This window comes from Colobus angolensis, unplaced genomic scaffold (genome assembly GCF_000951035.1).
Source record: "Colobus angolensis palliatus isolate OR3802 unplaced genomic scaffold, Cang.pa_1.0 Scaffold190, whole genome shotgun sequence".
Lineage (NCBI taxonomy): Eukaryota > Metazoa > Chordata > Mammalia > Primates > Cercopithecidae > Colobus > Colobus angolensis.
In genome coordinates, this window is record NW_012115044.1 from 1,088,789 (window position 1) to 1,106,865 (window position 18,077).

The following is an 18,077-nucleotide window of genomic DNA, read 5'->3' on the forward strand; positions in this document are numbered from 1 at the left end:
CTTCTTTCCTTCCTTCCTTCCTCTCTCTCTCTTTCTTTTCTTTTTTGAGACAGGATCTTGCTCTGTTGCCCATGATGGAGTGCAGTGGAACGATCTTGGCTCACTGCAACCTCCACCTCCTGGGCTCAAGGTAATCCTCCCATCTCAACCTTCCAAGGAGCTGGGACCACAGGCATGTGCCACCATAAGATGGGGTTTTGCCATGTTGCCCAGGCTGATCTTGAACTCCTGAGCTCAAGTGATCCACCCGCCTCAGCCTCCCGAAGTGCTGGGACTACAAGCGTGAGCCACTGCACCCAGCCCTGAGTGTTCTGCATCTTAAGGTTCCCAAGAAATCTATAAACGCCCTAGAAGTGTGATTGTTCCCATTTTATATTTGAGGAAACAGGGCTGAAACAGTCAAATAACTGTTTTAAATAATTCTGGGCTGGGCAGAGTGGCTCATAGCCAGGAGTTTGTGACCAGCCCAGGCAGTATGGGGAGACCATGTCTCTACAATAAATAAATAAATAAATATGATAATATTAAAAATAGGGAGTTTCAGAGCCTACTCTGGCTCAAGAGGCTGCCTGATAAAATAACAAAACAAATAAAATAAAATCACTTTGACTTCAGGAATATCTGTTTGAAGAGCCTATGCTATTATTTCTGTTCTCCTTCCCTTCTCACTCACCATCGCCTGGGGGCCAGGGTAAGATCCTGCAATGAATATAAAAATAATATAACCTCCTTACTCTTAATAAATGTATTTCTACAGAGTTGTGTCCTGATTTTATTTATTTTATTTTATTTTATTTTTTTGAGACAGTCTTGCTCTGTTGCCCAGGCTGGAGTACAGTGGTGCAATCTCAGCACACTATAAACTCTGCCTCCCAGGTTCAAGTGATTCTCCTACCTCGACCTCCCTAGTAATTGGGTCTACAGGTGTGTGCCACCACGCCCAAGTAATTTTTGTATTTTCAGTAGAGATGGGGTTTTGCCATGTTGGCCAGGCTGGTTTCAAACTCCTGAACTCAAGTGATCCACCCACCTCGGCCTCTCAAAATCCTGGGATTACAGGCGTAATAGAGCCATTGTACTTAGCCATGTCCTGATTTTATTAACACAGTTTTGGAAAAAGTGATCTTGACATCTAAGAAGATAATCAGGGGAGTAGAGATCTTTCTTAATGACATTGCATTTACTAAAAGCCTTTTTGGAGCAACATTTGGAAATAGATTTCAGGAAAGGAACTCAGACTGGGCAGTACATTCAGTTGAGTATTGATAATAATAACAGTGTATATATGCTTTAAATTTTAGAAAATAACAAAGTCATTTAAATTCATGTCTCAGCTGGGTGCAGTGACTCACAACTGTAATCCCAGCACTTTAGCAAAGGCTGAGGCAGGAGGATCCCTTGAGGCCAGGAGATTGAGAACAGCCTGGGCAACAAAGATAAACCACATCTATACAAAAAATTTAAAAATTAGCCTGGTGAGGTGGCATGCACCTCTAGTCCAAGCTACTTGGGAGGCTGAATTGGGAAGATTACTTGAGCCCAGGGGTTGGAGGCTGCAGTGAGCCATGATCATACTTTTGCATTCTAGCCTGAGTGACAGAGCAAGACTCTGTCTCAAAAATCAATTGAGGCCAGGCATGGTGGCTCATGCTTGTAATCCCAGCACTTTGGGAGGCCAAGGTAGGAGGATTGCTTGAACCCAGAAGTTCAAGACAAACCTGGGCAACATAGCAAGACCTTGTCTCTATTAAAAATTTTTCTTTTAATTAAAAAAAAAAAATCCATGTCTTATGAGGAGGTCAGGCTTAACTTACTGGAGATTTTTTAAAAATGTGATTTTAGGCCAGGCATGGTGGCTCACGCCTGTAATCCCAGCACTTTGAGAGCCCAAGGCAGGTGGATCATAGGGTCAGGAGATCAAGACCATGGTGAAACCCTGTCTCTACTAAAAATACAAAAATATTAGCCGGGCGTGGTGGCGGGCACCTGTAGTCCCAGCTACTCAGGAGGCTGAGGCAGGAGAATGGCGTGAATGCGGAGGCAGAGCTTGCAGTGAGCCGAGATTGCGCCACTGCACTCCAGCCTGGGCGACAGCGCGAGACTCCGTCTCAAAAAAAAAAAAAAAAACCAATAAAAATGTGATTTTGAAGTCAGTGACAAGATCCTAGCTAAGAAGCCACATTTGAAGTGTTCATTTGGAGGTAAAGGATTTTCAAAGTTGCCATTTTGTACTGTTAACTAATTTGGAGGCTCAGTATTTGTTGAATGGATGGTCTGTTCATTCAATATGTATTGCCTTTACTATGCCCCACATTATGTGGATGGAGATTCAAAGGTGAAAATGTCAAGGTTTTTGCTTTTGAAATCACAGCTTAGTGGATGAAATAAATACTTTATTACAAAATAGCATAATAATCACTTTGCTAGTGGAATATACAAAGAACTATGGTATGAAAAGGTGAAAGTCTTTCTCACCTTGTTTTCTCAACTAAAATAAGAATATTCCGGTTGATGAATGTCAATCTACTGTACTCATGGGGAATAAAAAAAAAAAGTTGACTTGGTAATTTAAAACACAATACATAGGGTGCAATGCCTATAATCCCAGAGCTTTGAGAGGCTGAGGCAGGAGAATCTGTTGAGGCCAGGAGTTTGATACCAGTCTGAGCAACAAAGCAAGACCCCATCTCTACCCACCCCCTCTGCCAAAAAAAGAAAAAAAGTAGCTGGATGTGTTGGCTCATGCTTGTAGTCCTGCCTACTCAGGAGGCTGAGGTGGGAGAATTGCTTGAACCCAGGAGTTCAAGGCTACAGTGAGCTATGATCATGCCACTGTATTCCAGTCTGGGCTACTGAGTGATACCCTGGCTCTCAATGAAAAAGATGCATAGAGCTTTGCTTTACCAAGGGAAGAAAATTCCAGTCCACTAATAAAAAGGCCTGAGAATTCCTCCCAGATCTGACCATATTCTTTCCATAGTGCTCTTTTTCCTCTCTGATTATCTTTCTGTCATTCATCCCATGCTTCACAATTTGCTGACTGACTAGTCTATGGGAGTAATACAAAAGAAAGGATCATTGCCTTCTTTGGTAAAACAAAATGCAGACTCCCAAAGTTTAGTACCAGAAAGAAAGTGATATTCCATGAGGGAATGGCTAACTGATCACAGTAACTCAGTCTTCTCACTCTGAGTCTTAACTTCCCTTTGGAGGTTTCATATTTGGGTTAGTGCTGTCTCCACCATGCTAGCTTCTCCCCAGGAACACTTGGTTCAATCTGGGTTGGAAACATTTGTTTCCTTCCCCGAGAGCAGCTGAAATTTCCTTTTTTTTTTTTTTTTCATATAACTGAGTAGATTTAGAGCCACAATCTTTTTTTTTTCCTCAGCAGTAGGGTGGCAGAAATATTGCCCACAATTGGACATCTGCTTCACAGTCAGAGGAAGCATTCTAGCCATTGTTATAATCTCCCCTTGGGTCAGAAGTGATTGACAGTAATAACAGCTAATCCTAATTCCATTATCTCATTTGTAGTGGGTTCAATGAACAAGACCCTCTCTATTCTTCAACAGTAACATTAAACAGCAAGCCGGTGTCATTTTCTTAGTTTCAACCAGTCAGCTCATAGCCAATCTTGTGTCGTCTACATTCTTATTCATGCCCCATACAGACACCACTGGATTATTTTGATGCAAATCCTAGATGTTATATAATCTCATTCATAAATATTTCAATATACATCTAAAAGATAAGGACTCTCTTTAAAAACTTAAACACAGTACTGTTATTATCCCTGAAAAGAAACAATAAGGTCTCACTATAACCAAATATTCTGACGGTATTCACATTTCCCCCATCAGCTCATAATTTTTTTTCTGTTAGTTTGAATCAGCATCCATATGACTACTCAGTGCTTGAAATGCAGCTAGTCTCAATTGCGATGTGCTGATAATGTAAAAATACAACAAATTTCCAAAACTTAATAGAAAAAGATGCAAAATATTAATTATTTTTACATTGATTATACGCTTCAGTCATAATTTCAATGATTTTTGAGTATGTTAGATTCAATAAAAATATACTAAAATTGATTTCACCTATTCATTTTTACTTTTTTAATGAGGCTAGCAGAAAACTTAAAATTGTACATGTGGTATGCATTATATTTCTGTTGGATAGTGCTAATCTAAAGGATTGAGCAGGTTCAGGTTTGACTTTTCTTTGCAAGACTATTTCGTAGGTGATGATGTGTTATTCCATCTGGAAGTACACAATGGGGGGCCATCTTTTTTGTGCTAAGATTGATCAGTGGTCCAGGTATTACAGCCGGATACATTCATGTTAAGTACACCATCAACTTTTCATCCAATGATTGAACATTTATTTTTAATATATTTGATATTATTCTATTTCCTGGTTTGTATACTGATACTTAAAAGCCTTCCATTTATAATTTTCCATTTAATGAAAATTCCATATGAATGTTATTTCAAATATACTATAGATCTCTACATATGCTTTGGACTAATGCTCTCCAACAGAACTTTCTGCAATGAGGGAAATGTTCCATATTTGCACTGTTCAATATAGTAGCCATATGTAACTACTGAGTACTTAAAATGTGTCTAGAGCAACTGAGGAACAGATTTTAATTTTAATTAATTAAATCTAGATTTAAATAACCATATGTGGCCAATGACCACTGTACTGGACAACAGTTCTAAACTCACTCCTTCAGACTTTCATTAAAAGCTTGAACTAACATACTTTTTTCCCTTCTTGGAAGCTGCATACATATTCTTTGCTTTGCATGGAACAATATTCCCCAGACTCATTTCAAGGAAAACTCATTTCTATCCTAGAGGCCTCTCTTACTTCCTCAGATTCGTCTTTTACTTTCTCGGAGTGATCTTCCCTGGCCCTTCAATCTACAGTAAGTTAGTGTTTCCTATTATTTTTTTCTCATAAAAGTCTCCTTGTTTAATATTGATCCAATTTGGAATCATAATTATACACTCATGCGTGTGCATATTTATTTAATGTTTGTCTTTACTTTTTTTGTTTAAGAGAAAAGGCATGTAAATGTATTAATGTACAGGGCTGGGGACCATAGAATGATTACCCCAACCCCTCAGTGGGTTACAGAAGATTATGCACCCTTTCTCAGAGGCAAAAGAGGAGATGGGTAGTGTAGACAATTCTTTGAGGAACAGTAAATGATTATTAGGGAGAAGGAATGGACCAGGGAGACAGAAATTAACTTGTAAATGATTCTCTTTGGAATCTGAATGAGACCAAGAGGCCAGCTTTATCCTGTGGAAAAGTCCATCCTGGTATGGTTACATTCTTCAGTCTTCTTTTCTGCAGTAGATAAGGAGGTAACAGAAGGCAACTGTGCTTCTTTTGTAAGAAGTTTTCTTGGTCAGATCAGGAAATTCCAGAGAAAGTCCCTCCTTGGCAAGTTTATTTAGCGCTGGTGACAGCGTTGGTGCCCTCGGACATGGCGTGCTTGGCCAACTCCCCGGGCTGGCTCCCTGGGCTTGCTCCCCGGGCTTGGCCAGCTCCCCGAGCGCTTGTTGTAATGCGCCAGGCGGGAAGCCTCACCAGCGATGCGCTGGATGTCGTCGACGAAGGAGTTCACGATCCCCATGGCCTTAGAGGAGATGACGGTATCGGGGTGGACCTGCTTCAGCACCTTGTAAATGTACACGTGCGTCTCCTTGTGGCTGCGCTTGCGCTTCTTGCCGTCCTTCTTCGGCGTGTCAGTCACGCCCTTCTTGGAGCCCTTCTTGGAGCAGGAGTGGACTTTGATGGATCTGGCATGTCGCGGGCGAACTACAGGTCAAGGCGAACTATCAGCGACTCGAGAAAACGGGAAGTAATCTAACGTTTGTCTTTACTACCAAACTGTAAGCTTCATGAGATTAGGACCATATCTGCATCATTCATTATTATGTCTCTGGGACCAAGCACAATGCCTAGCACATATTAGGACTTCAATAAACAAAGGCAAAATAGGGCGTGGGGCTGCAGCAGCAATTCTCCTGGGCTCTGGGTCTGGGAGCAGACAGTAGCATCTGACACTTCATATCCCTTAAAGAAGATCAAATGTATTCTATGACAGATAGGGAACCAGAGCCAGGGACTAGAGTGGGACTCCCTGACTTGTTAGAGGAGGTTGGGAAAAAAGGTCTTGACTATCTTCCTAGGCAGAGGTGGGCAAACTATGCATCCCAGCCCAAATCCAGCCCTCTGCCTGTTTTGGTAAATAAAGTTTTATTGAAACACAGTTACATACATTTTTCTTTTCTTTCTTTTCTTTTCTCTTTTTGAGACAGAGTTTCTCTCTGTTGCCCAGGCTGGAGCACAATGGTACGATCGTGGCTCACTGCAACCTCTGCCTTCCCAGTTCAAGTGATTATCGTGCCTCAGCCTCCTGAGTAGCTGGGATTACAGGTGTGCACCACCACACCTGGGTAATTTTTGTATTTTTAATAGAGACAGGGTTTCACCATGTTGGCCAGGCTGATCTCGAACTCCCAACTGCAAGTGATCCACCCACCTCGGCCTTCCAAAGTGCTGAGATTACAGACATGAGCCCCCACATCTGGCCAGAGCACAGCTACATTCATTCTTTTACATATTGTCTGTGGCTGCTTTTGCGCTACAACAGCAGAGTTTACGCATGAACTGCATAACAATGTTTCAGTCAATGACAGACTGCATATATGGCTGTGGTCTCATAAGATTATAATGGAGCTGAAAAATTCCTATTGCCTAGTTATGTCATAGCTATCATAACGTTATAGTGCAACACATTACTCAAGTGTTTGTGGTGATGCTAGTGTAAACAAACCTACTGCACTGCTAGTCATATAAAAGTATAGCATGTGCAATATGAACGGTATATACTTGATCATGATTATAAATGACTATGTCACTGATTTATGTATTGACTATACTATACTTTTTGTTATTTTAGAGTGTGCTAATTCTACTGATAAAAAAAAAAAGTTAACTGTAAAACAGCCTTAGGCAAGTCCTTCAGAAGAAGGCATTGTTATTACAGGAGATGACAGCTCTATGCATGTTACTGCCCCTGAAGACCTTCCAGTGGGACAAGCTGTGGAGGTGGAAGACAGTGATATGGATGATCCTGACCCTGTGCAGGCCAAAGCTAATGTATGTGTTTGTGTCTTGGTTTTTTTTTTTTTTGAGACGGAGTCTCGCTCTGTCGCCCAGGCTGGAGTGCAGTGGCCAGATCTCAGCTCACTGCAAGCTCCGCCTCCCGGGTTTACACCATTCTCCTGCCTCAGCCTCCGGAGTAGCTGGGACTACAGGCGCCCACCACCTCGCCTGGCTAGTTTTTTTTTTTTTTTGTATTTTTTTAGTAGAGACGGGGTTTCACCGTGTTAGCCAGGATAGTCTCCATCTCCTGACCTCGTGATCCGCCCCTCTTGGCCTCCCAAAGTGCTGGGATTACAGGCTTGAGCCACCGCGCCTGGCTGTGTCTTAGTTTTTAACAAAAAAGGTTTTGAGCAAGTAAAAACTAAACTAAAAACAATTTAAATAGAAAAAAGCTTATAGAATAAGTATATAAAGAAAGAAAATATTGTTGTCCAGCTGTCCAATGTGTTAAAAAGTATCAGTAAGCTAAGATTATTGTTGAAGAAATAAACATAAAAATGTTTTTATAAATTTAGTGTAGCCTAAATGTGCAGTGTTTGTAAAGTCCACAGCCTACAGTCTACGGTATTATACAGTAATGTCCGCTGCCTTCATATGCATTCATCATTCACTTATTGACTTAGCAACTTCCAGTCCTGCAAACTCCATTCATAGTAAGTGCCCTAAACAGGTGTACCATTTTAAAAGGTACAGTAAGAATATGGTACAAAAGGTTTTCAGGACACTAATATAATGATTTTTTTTTTTTTTTCAGACATAGTCTCACTCTGTCACCAGGCTGGAGTGCAGTGGCACGATCTTAGCTCACTGCAACCTCTGCCTCCTGGGTTCAAGCGATTCTCCTGCCTCAGCCTCCCTAGTAGCTGGGACTACAGGCGTGCACTACCATGCACATTTCACACTGATCTCTGCCCTCATCTTCTTGTGGCATTCTCTCTCTTCTCTCTTTCTCTCTCTCTGTGTGTGCATGTGTGTCTGTCTGCAAACTTCCCCTTTTTATAAGGATTATATTAATGCCTACTCTAATGACCTCATTTTAACTTGATTACCTCTATCTCCAAATAATGCCATATTCTAAGTATTGGGGGTTAGGGCTTCAAGATATTTTTTAGGAGGGAGGATAGAATTTAACTCATAATGATGAAACGAACTCTAATCTGTATAAAATGGAAGACTGAATTAGAAAGATGAAGAGAGTATTGAGAAATTCACCCAAAATATACACCAGAGAGACAAAGATGTGTGTGCGTGTGCTTGTGTGTATTTATTCTGAACACATAGATGTGTATTTGTTTATCTATTTACTTCAGTTAAGATACAAGAATGATAGACTGAAAGGTTCCAACATTCCAGCATATCTAATAGTTTTATTGTAGAAAGCATTGGTGGCTGCCTACCCAGTTGCCATTGATTTTTCTTCATCCTTAATAGCAGAATGTTGATTTTTCTTTTCAGGAAGACAATGCGCCTAACTAAAAATACTTAATTTCCCAGCCTCTCTTGCAACAAAGATAGTCATGTGACCAGTTCTGGACCATGAGGTAGCAGCAGAAGTTCCTAGGCTGATCATTCCTTTCTTAGTACAAAGTCAAAGTCCCATTAGGAGAAAGTGCTTCACCCCATAGCAGTTTGCCCACTACTCCTGACATTAAGACAGAAGTCCCAGTTGATTTTTATAGAATAATTTAGCAAACCTTCCACAAACAGTTAATCTCTACCATTTGAAAAATAGTGAGGAAAAGCACTCAATTCATTTTATGAAGTTATTATACTTTTGTAACAAAGCCATTAAAAAAAGACCAGTATTTCTCATAAATACAGATTTAAACATCCTAAATAAAATGTGCGTGTGTGTATATATATGTACATTATATATATACATACATTTTATATATATATATATATATTTCCCCCTTACCCCATGGCCAAGATTAATTGATCCCAAGAATAACAGACAATCAATTAAGAGGAAAACATATGGTCAATGTAATAGATACAGAAAATAGAAAGCACATTTGATAAACCTTTATGCATTCTCATATTTATTCATTTTAGGGGAAAAATGAGCAGAATTCGTGTTGGGAGTAGCAAGTTGCTATTACATAAAGTGTTCCTTTTATAGATGACGTTTGAGTAGAAGAGGTGAAGGAAGTAAGAGAGCCAGCCATGCTGATATGTGGGGGAAGAATGTTAGGAATATGGACTTTAAGATGGAAGCATGGGTAAGGCTTTTCAATTTATGTAGAAACAAACAACTAAACACAGCACCAAGGGATAGAAGACAATACTCTTAACTGCACAAAAAACGTCTATCAAAATCTTACAAACATTAATGATGAAGTTTTATTACACTATATTGTCACAACCATTCTACATTCTACTGAACCTACGAGACAATGCAATAAGATGAGAAAGAATGGAAGGTATAAAACTTACAAAGACATTCCAAAGCAGATCTTATTTGCAGTCAACATATTTGACTCCATAGGAAATCTAAGAGAATCTACACTAGTTAATTAGAAAGTCATTGAATGCTGCTAGATCCAAGATCAATATAAAAACATTTTATTTCTATATACCAGTAATAAGCAAATTGCAACTGTAATTGCAATGATGTATCATCAACAATGGCAATAAAACTGTAAAGTGTTTAGGAACAAATCATACCCTTTAGATTAGCAAATTAAGTAGTTAATTTAAAAGATTGAAAACAATGTGGATAAATGGGAACTTTCATATACTGGGAATGGGAAAGTAAATTAATACAACTGTTTTGGAGAGTGCGTTAGTCCATTTTTGTGTTGCTATAAAGGAATACCTGAGATTGGGTAATTTTTTTTTATAAAAGAGATTTTATTTGGCTCATGTTTCTGCAGGCTGTACAAGAAGTGTGGTGCCAGCATCTGCTTCTGGTAACAGCCTCAGGAAGCTTTCAATCATGGAAGAAGGTGAAGTGGGAGCCAGTGCATCATATGGTGAAAGAGGGAGCGAGAGAGATGGGGGGATAGCCCAGCACGGTGGCTCATGCCTGTAATCCCAACACTTTGGGAGGCCAAGGCGGGTGGATCACTTGACGCCTGGAGTTCCAGATCAGCCTGTCCAACATTGTGAAACTTGGTCTCTACTAAAAATACAAAAATTAGCCAGGTGTGACCGCACACAATTGTAATCCCACCTGCTTGGGTGGCTGAGGCGGGAGAATCGCTTGAGCAGGAGGCAGAGGTTGCAGTGAGCTGACATCACGCCACTGCACTCCAACCTGGGTGACAGAGTGAGCCTCCCTCTCCAAAGAGAGATGGGGGAAAGTGCCACACTCTTTTAAACAACCAGAACTCAGAGGGGGAACTCGCTGATCACCAAGGGTATGGCGCTAAGCCATTCATGAGAGATCCACCTCCATGTGCACAGTTCACAATAGGGTTGGTGCTCCTATGAGAATCTAATACCTTTGCTGATCTGATAGGCAGTAATGCTCACTAGCCTGCTGCTCACCTCCTGCTGTGCAGACCCATTCCTAACAGACCATGGACCAGTAGGGGTCCGTGGCCCAGGGATTGGGGACCCCTGTTCTACAGAATGTTCAGCACACATGCTGAAGGATACATATACAAAAATATTCATTGTAGCTTTTCAAAACAATAAAGATTTGATAACAAAGTAAATGATAATCCACAGGAAAATACTATGGTCATGTAGCCAATAAAGTAAATAAATGAACTACACTTACATGTATCAATTTATGTGATAAAAGCAAATTTCACGTAAAAAAGAATAGTGCTTCATATAAAGTTTAAAAGCATGACATCCAATATTATAGAGATACATGTGTAGGTAACAAAACATAAAGTGCGATGAAAAGGGGTAAACATTTGGCCGGGCATGGTGGCTCACGCCTGTAATCCCAGCACTTGGGAGGCCAAGGCAGGTGGATCACGAAGTCAGGAGTTTCAGACTAGCCTGACCAGCACGGTGAAACCCCGTCTCTACTAAAAAAAAAAAAAAAACTACAAAAATTGGCTGGGCATGGTGGCAGGTGCCTGTAATCCCAGCTACTCAGGAGGTTGAGGCAGGAGAATCACTTGAACCCCGGTGGCAGAGGTTACAGTGAGCCAAGATCATGCCACTGAACTCCAGCCTGGGCAACAGAGTGAGACTCCATCTTTAAAAAAAAAAAAAAAAAGGATAAACATTTAATGCCAGAAAGGGACTTCTTATGGGCATGGGAGGAGGAAAATGTTATAGGAGTTTACATATATTTGTAAAGTATCCCTTCTTTTAAAATATCTGAAATGACTAAATGTTAATGTTTGATAAAGCTATTAGGTACAGGTATTCTTTTAAGTGTTCTGAATGTTTGATGTGTTTTACAATATTTTCAAAAGTGAGATGATCTTCCAGGAAGCTGACATTTTTTATCTCATGGACCACATCCAGTGTTGCATAACTTCAAGTTTCTGCCCAGTGAGTACTCCAATTCTCTCTTAGTTCTCTATCTCTCCTTTGGGAGTTAGTTTGAGGTCATGTCTGTGTAATCACCAGGGAAGAACAACAAAAGCCAGCTATTTATTTGTTCTCCCTATGGCTTTTTCTTTTTTTTTTTCCTGACATGAATTAAAACTCATGTTCTGATTTCTATCCCCATGATGTTGCTCATCAATTGACATTATTAAACAAATACTTCAAGAACTTTGAAATTTCTTTTACGTTTCCTTAGGGTGTGGTGATAATTGTGACTAGAAAGACAGTCAGATGGGATTACCAGGCAAGCTTTTATTTTCTTCTTGATTGAAAGGATTTACTCCTCTTTTTAGCTTCTCACTGAATCCTTTCTCACTAACAAATATCTCACAGCTTTTCTCTCTTTTTCTAAAGCACAATTTAATTTATTTTTGTCCAACAAAGCATTTTTTGCACTTTTTTTCTATGTCTACTCCACATAGAACAACTTTACTCATCTCACAGAACCTTTGTGTCCTCATTTTACTTTCCTTTGCAAATCTTGAGCGAGCCCCGCCCTTTTCTCCACTCCCTCCATCTTGGTCTCCCAGATGTCTTTGTCTTTATAATATTTTCAAAAGCGAAACAAATCAGTAAAGAGGCCAGTAATATTTTTATCTCTTAAAAACCCATTTCCTTGGCCTTTCCTTTCTCCTTGTTTGGGCAGGAATAGGACAATTTTTGATTTAAAAAACTCAGAGCTCCCGGCTCAAAATCCTCCCTAAAGTTAATTCATTTCTGCCCAGTTTTATGTTCAAAAATCCTGTCCTTGTTTTTTTTAGGCAGCATGCCTATGATTAAGCATAAACAGCGAATATCCTTTTACATAGGAATCATGCTTTCCAATGTATTTTTTTTGCACATTAATTTTTTCCCCAATAGCTCTGTGAAGTAAACACGACAGAGAGAATTGCCCTCGTTTTACTCCTGAGGAAGCAGAGGCATAGAGACATTTACTCCTTAGAGTTTGTCAGCTGAAAAAGGTAGACTTTAATTGAAGTTGATAGAAGCAGGGCAGTTAGGAAATGGAAAGCCCCGGCTGCCAGGGGTTACAGACACAGTCAATTCCCTATGAAAGTGCTTTCTTCACTTGGCTTCACTAACCGGATTTCCTTGAGGCAGGGAGTAGGTGAGTATGCCTGGTGTGATAAAGGTTCACTCCAATACATGAACAGAAAATACTTCAGTTCAACAAAAGCAGAGCCTGGGAGAGAAACCCAGGGGGTTTACACCAAATCTGGAAGGAGGCAGGAAGCAAGCAGAGGGGAAAAGGACAGAAGGAAAGTGAGCGGGGAAGGAGAGTCAGTGACAAAGGAAGAAAAGGTGTGAAACAATTTGCTCCTAGTTTATCTTTATGAAAATTCTTCTTTGAAAATGAGATAAAGAAGCAATTATTTGCATCACAAATTAACTCTTCACTTCAAAAGAGTATTTACCACAGGTGTGATTCTGCAATGTGAGGCTTTAGAAAAGAACATGACTTGGGAGAGGTGGGAGATTCAAACAATCAAATCCTGATTATAATATAATAGGAAATAATTCCAGTGATAAAGGGGGAGACAGCTAAAGAAGGAGGTGGTTATACAGGGAGCTCTCTGCAGAGCTCAGGCTGTGAAAAAGACATGAACAGAAGGCAAAGGGAGGGGATTATAGATAAGCTTGAACACAAAAGACTATCATGAACCTTCAAGAACAGAATAAAGGAGGCTAAAGTCAGCAATCAGCTGAGCTTTACAAAAAAGCGCTAAAGGCCGCATTACTTAGAGTAAGGAGAAGCACAAACATGGCGCAACCTGCTCTTTGAGGAAGTAAGGTAGTGTAATGTTAACAGAAGTTCAGCAGTGCTTACTTTTTTCTAGTGTTCATTTTGCTTCTGTCTTCTCCTAGGTGCAAAAAGTAGTTGTAACTGATATTTCTCTTAGAGAGAGACTGTATTTGTGCCGAAGGAGCACACTGATATCATCCCACTAGGGAAAGGGACAGAGATCCCCAGAGTCTCAGCCTCAAAGATAGGAGAAGACTTAGGAGCTCCCTGGCCACATTTGCGAGAAAGATGGTGAGAAGCAAGTATAGGAGCGACAAAACCAGGAAGACAGTGATCTACCACAGCCCCCCTTCCCTGCTCTGCTCAAATCTTGTGTAATTCTTCTAAAACTTGTTAATTGCTTCGTGTGAGTGAATTTCCCATGGAAACAGAAGATGAAACTCAGCTTGGCTCTCTATGGCACATGGTGAAAATGAAAGCCAACTTTCAGATTAAGGAGCCAAAGGAAAGAGACATAAGGATATACAACCTTCAATTTTTTTTGTTTGTTTGTTCTGAGACAGAGTCTTGCTCTGTCACTCAGACTGGAGTGCAGGGTACAATCTCGGCTCACTGCAACCTCTGCCTCCCGGGTTCAAGTGATTCTCCTGCCTCGGCCTCCCAAGTAGCAGGGGCTATAGCCACACACTATTGAGCCTGGCTGATTTTTGTATTTTTAGTAAAGCTGAGGTTTCACCATGTTGGCCAGGCTGGTCTAGAACTCCTGACCTCAAGCGATCTACCTATCTCAGCCTCCCAAAGTGCTGGGATTACAGGTGTGAGCCACCGCCCCTAGTCTACCACCTTCAATTTTGAAAGGAAGGTGCAATAAGAATTGAAGTCCCACATAGGTGAGAAAATTAAGAAAACATGAAACCTCTCTAAGTGGATTTAAGTTTCTAGAGCTAGGGGAACTAAATGCCAGGAAAATGAAATAATATGCAGTATCTGAGACCCTCTGTCAATAATCTATTGGGAATTACAGCAAATGGGAGAGCTGCCTGAAGGCTGAAAACTTTTCACAAAGGGGAACAGAGTAGATTCTATGAACTAGAGATCAGTAAGCAAGCATTGACATCTATTCCACTACAAATGATTAATTCAAGACTAAGCCAATCATGGTATTCCATTCACCTTGCTAGGATGGATTGCTGCTGTGATTTAATTCTGGTTAATAAGATACAAGGGGGAGTTCTGGGAGTATTGGGCAAAGAAATGACATTAGGAGAAGAGTGGTTCTGCATTTACCGAACATTGTGGTATCAGACATGACTCTTAGAATGACTCCATCATTACTTATGGAGGTGGAGGGTGGGGAGCCAGCTCAAGAGCAAAACAAACCTCTGGAGTTAGCAGACATGGGGAGATGGAAAGAGCTTGAATCCATGATGACACTGCTAAACCATTGAATCTGCCAGTCTGAAGCTCATACTTCATATAGACTTCTTCATGAGTGAGTAAAATAAACCTTCTCATTGTTGAAGAAAATCTGAGTCAGGGTTTTCTGATATTTGGGGCAAAGACACATTCTAACTGATACAATGATATATTTGGCAGAAAGAGTATGTGATATTCTATGCAAGTACTACAAATAGCATATGACACTGACTCTGACCCTTAGGATTTAGGCCTCAGTGTTTTTCAATAACATGACAACATTCCCTTTAATGTATTCTTCCGTTTGAAGATAATTCAAATCTCAAGGGAAGTCTAAGACAGTAGCTATTGTAATTTAAATTCAGTGACTAAGCAGGCTGGAATGCTAGGATAAAACCAACAAGTCGAATAGATGATGAATACAAGATCCAGCATTAGTTCCAAAAATCTACATCCAAAGTTCAAGATCAGGCGTGGTGGCTCACACCTGTAATCTCAGCACTTTAGGAGGCTGAGGCAGAGGAGATCATCTTGAGGTCAGGAGTTTGAGATCAGCCTGGCTAACATAGTGAAACCCCGTCTCTACTAAAGAATACAAAAATTAGCCAGGTGTGGTGGCGCCCACCTGTAATCCCAGCTACTCAGGAGGCTGAGGCAGGAGAATCACTTGAACCTGGGTGGAGGAGGTTGCAATGAGCTGAGATCATGCTACTGCACTTTAGTCTGGGTGACAGAGTGAGATTCTGTCTCAAAACAAACACACAAAAATACAAAAATTCAAGACTTGGTTTAATAGAACTTTAGTGGAAAACATCTGAGAATTTTAGTTGAGCACATGTAGCAGATGTTATAGTCTACTGCCTATAGTCTTACATCAAAACTAAGGCAGTTATTCCCCCAGCTGAAGGGAGTGTTGGTTACGTATGGCCAGTGGCTCTCAGCTAAGTCCCTGTCCAGGACTGGTCCTCAGCTGAAGAGAACCGTCACTCTTAGGTTGTGCCTCCTCCCTGGAGACAGATACTTCTTATAACTCAGTAACATGGGCATATAAAAGCCTGTTTTGTATGCCTAAAGGCAGAACAAGTTTGAAGGTCTATCCCAGGTCCTGAGATCCCTATGGGATCTGCCAAAGTCCTTGTTACAATTGAATCAGAGTCCCACTCCTCTTCTGCCCAGGCTTCCTTTATTCTACATGAGTGTTGATCCTCAAGTTCCAATAAACTTTCTGCATGTGAATCTCCAACTCAGAGTTTGTGTTCATTAGGGACCCATGTCATCATGCACCTCCTGTTGGAGTGAGATCATATGGGAACCAGGTAGTACTTGTAACATTGGCCTAAGTGTGACTCATGGTGGGTCATTTTCTTAGTTCCCAAATGTGTAAATTCCAATTTAAAATTGGGATGGACGTATGTAGCAGTTGGCTGAACCATCATTGTGTGCTTGACTCTGGAGAACTAGTGTAACGGGGAAGGCCAAGTGGGAGCTTCTGAAACTTCCCCTCAAGGCAAGATAATAAATTTTAAAAATGGGGGTAGGTGGGATGACAGAAATTAGATTGACTATGGAAGATCTAATGAATTCAGGGTTGATGGTCTCCAGTAATGCATCAGTCTGTCCCCTCCAGACCCTGGAGGATGACAGGAGACTGCCACATAGTCAACTAAGTGGTAGCCAGCCCCTAATTGCAGCTGTGGTGCCAGATGTGATGTCTTTAACATGGCTTCAAGTATGTACTATGAGGCCATTAATCTGGTGTGTTTATGTGTTCATATCCATCCCTATTAGTAAGGAAGATCAGAAGTATATTCACTTGAGAAGAACAAAAGTTTACATTTACTGTCTTGCCTCAGGACTATACAGATTCTCCCATCTGCAGACGTAATATAGTCCAAAGGAAGCTGGACCACATGGACATTTTGCAGAACTTCTCATTAGTTTGCTACATCTGTAACATCATATTAATCAGACCGAGTGAACAACAAGTGGCAAGTGCGTTGGAAGCCTGGCTAGACACATATACTCCGAAGGGTGGGAGATTTTAAAATATACTATAAAGATTCAGAGACTTTCCACATTAGTAAAATTTTTAGAGGTCCAGTAGGCTGGGGTATGCTAAGACAGGCACTTCTAAGTAAAGGACAAATTATTGTAACTTGCGTTTCCCATAACTAAGAAGGAAACCCAGCACCCAATAAGCGTCTTCTGGTTCTGAAAGCAGCACATTTCACACTCAGAGACACTACTCTAGCACATACACCAGCTGAATCATGAGTCTACCAGATTTGGAGAGAGCCCAGAGCAGGAAAGGGCTCTGCAGCAGGACCAGACAGTAGGGCAAGCTGCCCTGTCATGTGATGATTTTGGTCACATGATGTGGTAGAGCCTACAGTATAGGAGGTATCATTGATAGAAAAAGGCTGTGTACATTTTATGGCAGGCCTCAATAGGAAAACACAAATAGACCCCTAGGATTCAGAAGCAAGACAAGCTATATGCAGCAGAGAACTATAAGTTCAGATCAATATTCCTGGTGCCCTACTGGTTCCTAGTAGGAACACAGCACGCAACTATGGGATGCCAAGGGTCCAGACAGCAAGGACTGCCCATAGCAAGTTCTGACAGACCCCCAAATCATGAAGGCAGGCAGGCTTACTAACAAATGTAAGGAAGGAAATGATACGTTTGGGATCAGCCATTAGCAGAGCCAGAGAGTACAAATAAGTTGCACATGTATGTGGCCCAGACTCCTAGGCCATCCACCACATTTGCACTGATGCCTCACCCTTAGCTCACACTCACGGCAGTGTGGGGTGAGGACAAAAGCTGAGTTTGATTTATGGACGGGTAAGATTGGAATGTAGTAGCAAGCTAAAAATAGACTATTGCTGTATAACAGGGCTACATCCTCAGCATGTCCCAGAAAAATAGGGATGAGGGAAATTCTTCCTAATGGATAAAGCATCAGACGGTGCCTTTGTCAAGAAGAATACTCTGCGATAAGGTATGTATCACTTATAGGCAGTAGTGAATGATTTGGACAGTTGACTCTATACAAGCTGGGAAGTAGAATGTCTTAGCCAGTTGATGTCAGCCAGCTCTTATCAGTGCTGGCACAATAGGCACATTAATGGACCATGGGTAAGGAATGGAGACCCCATCCTAACAAGACTAATCGACTTTACTTTCCTTTTTTTTTGAGTCAGAGTTT

The 18,077-nt window shown here is 40.9% G+C and overlaps 1 pseudogene across 1 annotated transcript; it reads right to left on the reverse strand.

Moving 5' to 3' along the window:
• Window positions 1–5,061: 5,061 nt before the first annotated feature.
• Window positions 5,062–5,823, reverse strand: LOC105510703 (annotated as a pseudogene). Its single transcript, XR_001001595.1, has one exon. The product of XR_001001595.1 is annotated as a histone H2B type 1-H-like (transcript).
• Between the last annotated feature and the right edge of the window lie 12,254 nt (window positions 5,824–18,077).